The sequence below is a fragment of the Montipora capricornis genome, chromosome 1 (assembly GCF_036669925.1).
Source record: "Montipora capricornis isolate CH-2021 chromosome 1, ASM3666992v2, whole genome shotgun sequence".
NCBI classification, from domain to species: Eukaryota; Metazoa; Cnidaria; class Anthozoa; order Scleractinia; family Acroporidae; genus Montipora; species Montipora capricornis.
The window spans coordinates 23857241-23862774 of NC_090883.1; the positions used below are offsets into that span (position 1 = coordinate 23857241).

Below are 5534 nucleotides of genomic sequence, written 5' to 3' on the forward strand. Positions count from 1 at the left end.
AATTCCAAACTGAATCGCGGACTTAACTTTGTCTCTGTTTGCCTTACCATTGGTACTTCACTGATGGCGCTCTCACACTCAGACCTATGGATCGATGGTCACGAAATCCAACCTGGAGTTAAAGTACTGAGTGGCCCTTTTCACATGACCGCTACACCCTCACTTCAAGAGCGTACTGTGGTCCCGTCTCCACGTATTACACTAAGTTCGGATTTGGCTAAGGTTGCCCTTGCATTTGGTCAATATCTTGATAGCTTGTCAAAACCTCAGTGTTATGCCTCTGAAGCCTCTAAAGCAGTTTACCGTAACTTACCTGAAGCCAAAGACATTCTTAACCGTCATGGTAAACTCAAAGGACTTGTTACAAAATGCCCTTACTTATCGTTGAAGGGTGGACCACATGGAGGCACTTACCTCCTTGTCTTAGATGTTAAGCTTTTCCATGAACTTAATAAGTAACGCCTCAAGAAGGGGTGGACTCGTGAGCAAATTTTTGTTTTGTTTGTTCGTTCAGTTTATTTCAAACCCAAGAAGGGGTGGACTGTAGTAGGACAATTAAGGACTGTATACATGTAGCATTGCAAGCCCGTAACCGGTTAGAACCAGTCTAGAGAGAGCACATGTAATCAAAAAGGACTCGAGGAATAAAGTTGTGTTTGTCTGTTTACTCTCGTCTTATGCAACGACTCAGCCTACTACAATTAAAAACGTACCTCTACCGCTGCTTGACTGAAGGCAGAGGTAAATAACATTTGCCAGTCACCTAACTGTGTTTCAGTTAACAGGAAGTGCAAATGACCTTTATCCAGGAAAGAATTTTAAATAGCAATTCTTGTAAACTATATTCCGTACAGCTAAGACGGCAAATTTATTAAAATCCTTCATTTATCCTCTACACGTATTGTTATTATTACAATGCGGTACGAAAATGATTCGAACACACTTTTAAACCTAATGATACGTAACATAAATAAACCACACCTCCATTTCAACACGCACCTACTGTAGTTCACTCTTTTTTATCATCGGGAAAGTGTAATCTTAGGGCTGAAGCTAAACGTTCTTATTTTATTCATTTCTTTACTTTTTGCGATTTGAGCTTGAAAACGTTCCTAACATGTTCTTAAATTTCGACTACACTGAACAGAATTGTTCTTCAGTGTATCACGTAATAGGAAAGCCACATTGTCGACCAATCAGTTTAAACACCTGCCAAAGTAATTGAGTTAATTGTCCTGTTACCTTTATTTATACTACTCACAAAAACAAAACAGATGAGGAAAATAAAGACGTTCTCTATTGAGGTATGTTCTTCTTAAAATTTTGGATAATCTCAGCCTAAACGGAAAAGTGTACATGTCGATCAAATCCGGTCTCAGGTTAAATCCGTTTTTACCCAGGTTAAATTACTGAGTCAGACCCTCATTTTACCTAGGTTGAATATGCACTCTACCTAAAGCAGCTATCAACCCTCCAAAAAGGATTGAAACACCTTTTCCTTCCCTCCATCTCTATATCTTACGCATCTCAAAACATCTAAATGTTTTGGTATCATCTTATCGGTTTCTGTATTCATACAATTATCCAATCAGTCTCAACATTACAACATAGTAAAAAGAAGTATACTATGCACTTACCGGTACTCGAACTCGAACCCTCTAGGCCTCGGTTGTTCAAAAAGTGGACAGCGTTATGCATCTTTTGAACAACCGAAGCCATGCTAATCTGTAGCCCTGTGTCTTCACCACTACACTACATCGACGAACATGCTCAACCCAACACAGTATGTTCTTTTTTGTAATACGTCCATTAATATCCATGTGTCATAACCAAAACTAATCCTGAACCTAATTTTTCTCTAGGTCTAATTTAGGCTCGACAAAAAGTTTCTTCAATTCATCTGAGTATGTATTCAACCTAGGTAGAATGAGGATCGCCTAATTTATCATTATTATTATTATTATTAGTAGTAGTAGTAGTAGTAGTAGTAGTAGTTTTGGTATTAACGGTATAAGTATTACTACTATCTAGAAGGGATTGGAAACAAAAGCAATTCTGTCCTCCCAATTCTAATTGTCTTGATTTCTTAGTCTATGAAAACTGTTTTTATTTGCATCTAACAGCCGCCCAGCCGCCAATCTGGTCTAAATTGATATCAGGAACATCAATGTTGCAATAGGCACATACACGGCATAAGGGATGATCGCCGCAGACGTTGTTGTTGTTGTTGTTGTTGCTTCCGTTGTTGTTGTTGTTGTTGTTGTTGCTTCCGTTGTTGTTGTTGTTGTTGCTTCCGTTGTTGTTGTTGTTGTTGTTGCTTCCGTTGTTGTTGTTGTTGTTGCTTCCGTTGTTGTTGTTGTTGTTGTTGTTGTTGTTGTTGCTTCCGTTGTTGCTGGAGAAGAAGTAAGGAAGTCGCATGACTTGAGTGCTTCGGCATCTTTGAGGTAATCGTCACCTAGGAAACCCTTATAAGTCCGCTTCTCTTTTAAGATGGCAACCAGGGCAGTGGCGGAGTCCTTGAAGATCAAATTACCACTTGAACTGGAATACTTAGTGGAATCAAAAAGTTGGAACTTGCCCGGGTCTGTTTGCTTGATGCCATATTTTTCACTCATGCTTGTCAAAATGGTGACGATTTTGTCAACGTCAGCATTTCCTTTTCTCGTGACCACCGCGTGTGCGGGGTTGAAACCAATGTAACATTCCTCGTGCTGTCCAATCTCTGGCGACGAAAATATAAGACAAATTCAATTCAAAAGCGATTGCATCACTTCAAGTGAAGATACCAAGATGTTAAACTTAATTCAACTTCCTCTTGACAAGACGGTTGAACCTGAAACCAGTTTGGCCCTAAAATTTTGCATCATTTGGCATTCAATAATCCATAGTACTCGGTTTGCCGTGCGAATTTGTTGATCAATTCAAATGATATTTGTCCCAGTCAAGCCCCAGTTACGCAGACATGGGAATTTTTTTTTTTCTTCAACACGGAAAACTTTACTCATGCAAGGGAATTAAGAGAAATTGTACCGATTCTAGTTGTTAATTTACATGCCACGGTTTAATCGGAAGTTACTCCCTGAGGCCTTACTCTCTTTTCAGTTTGGAGAAATGGGCCGGCTGGTATTTAGCTCTATTATTGGAAAAACAAATACCTTTCCTGCTACCATCTTTGCACAGGTATTGGTAATCACTCGCAAGGCCATAACCTCCCATAGCCACAACTTCTTCTACGGTTACATGCTTAACAAATCCTACATCACCCTTATTCTCCGCCATACACTTGAAGGAGCCATGGTACCCAGCGTACTTGTTTTCACTCGTGGTTCCGGAGCATTGGGTGTTCCCAGTTCCTGCGCAAAGTGCGCAAAGTTTTGCGGGAATCTCTCGTGACGTATTGTATCTTTTAACACCTGTTAATAAAGTTGAAAAATGAAATAAATCATTAACACCTTCAGATGGCGTACGTTCTTAAATTAAATTAGTTTCATTTTAACGTATAGGAGGCGGCTGACAACGTTACTTAGTTTTTTGTTTCCGAATGAAAGAATACAGTTTGAATGTTTTCCTACGTTTTGTTTGCCGTCACACATATTAAAGTAAAGTGTCTACATGCATCAAGCAAGCGCTTGATGTTTGTAACTGCTGACTAAATAAAATATATAATATTGAATAAAATCAACTTTAGCAGGGAAATAGAATACAGTATAAAACTAATTACCAGGTACGCAGCTCTCGCTGAAAAAGTCGGCAGCCGATAGGAAATCATTCAGGTCGTTCCCGCACTTAATAGCTGGAATCAACTCCGTGCGAAGCATATAGCCAATGGGTACCCTCCAACCGGCTGTCCGTCGAGCTCCAGTGTGGCAAGACTTTTTTCCCTTCAGAGACTTTAAGTTAAACCCTTTGTTTGACTTTTTAACCACAGCAACTCCATAATATTTGACCCCGTACTTTCCATATTGTTCAGAGACAATGGGTATCAGGTCCTTTGTCTTCCCTGTATTAAAGACAAGATGAAACGATGTCCAATTTGTTTGTGTTAGTGGGAGAAATCCCTGAATTACAGATTTGGTAAGATGGAAGATACATATAAAAGCCATGTTTTTGAACCTCGGGTGTGGTCAAAGTGACTTTTAATTTCGAAGCGAAAAACCATCAGTTAGAGAAGCAAACTAGGGGGACCTAAACCCTTGAACTTTTGTTTACTTTCAGCGATGGTCTTTCGCTTAGAAAGTTTGAAAAGCAAAGAATATGTAATAGCGGTGTAAAGGTGATTCCCTAGAAATAGCTATTTAAGCCACTATGACAATGGGCCTTAATCACACGGCGGCCATCTTGATTCCAGAGGGATTGAGCATTTGTTTTGCACCACCGAAACTCTTTCCCAAACATTTCAACTCAAGGCTCGAGGCACAAAATCTAGTGTTTATGGCCAATATGGCCGCCGCGCGAATAAGGCGCATTGTCGAGCAACCGCGATGTTGGACAAATTTTGCTCGATTTTATAAATGTAAGCCATGACATGACGCAGAGCCTGGTGTCGTGCAATGGTTAGCTTTTACTGATTTCTTTTACTACACCATGAAGACACCATTGTCAGCAAAGAAATGAAATAAAATATGGGGGCCACCGTACTCGGTCAGGAGAAAATAGCCATTCTTTGACGGAGTAAGCTTGGCGTCAACAGAAATCCGCCATTTTATCAACGTGAGCGAGCTAATGCGCGCCCCAATGACAAGAAATTATGCCCATTGGAGTTGCGCAGTGTAACGCCAGAGAATCACCTTCGGCCACGGCACCGACAATGCTACAAAGCAAGAATATTATTCGCTTAAAAAACGAAGAACAAGCATTTTCGTGCATATCTTTGCTGCACTCCGCTCACAAAACAAGAATGTGAAATCACCGAATTTTAGGTTTCGACGATAACGTAAGCATAACAATGGCCGTGTTTTCACCAGCGGTTTTTAAGGTCGCTTAGCGAGTGACAACCAGAAATCGCGTAAAAACAGTTGCTTTTCCAACTTGCTTAAAGTTACAAGGAAGGGTTACGTTTTCGCCAACGCTTGCCGTGTAGCACTTAGATTACAGCGGACTTATCAATTAGAGGGTAATGTGAAGTGCTAGTTTTCTATCAATCATCAAACCATTTGAGCGTTAGCCCTACTAATGCAAATGGGCCCACACTCCCTTCGGGTTAGTTTTAGGGTTAGGGTTAGGGTTAGGGTTTGGGTTAGCCTAACCGTTGAAGTCCTGATTTTTTCAGGCCTCTCAACGCAATTGCAAAACTTGCGTTCGCTAGCTTCACTTGATTTCACATCCGCAGTTCAATATATGATCCATTTCATATATGATTTCATCAATGTGGGATTTGCTGTGATCATAAAAAGGGGACTTTTGTCCAGATGTGAATTCTATTGTGAATGAAAGGAATAATTTTATTAAAATTGCAGCTTATTTTTTATAAAGCATACGTTAACAGTGAGTATCGTCTCAATGACCTCAAAGCTTGGAAATGTGGTTGCTAGAGC

The 5534-nt window shown here is 40.1% G+C and overlaps 1 pseudogene; it reads right to left on the bottom strand.

Annotated features, from left to right (window-relative positions):
- Positions 1-670: 670 nt before the first annotated feature.
- LOC138052584 (melanotransferrin-like) overlaps positions 671-5534 on the bottom strand; it is a 12571-nt pseudogene continuing 7707 nt past the window's right edge.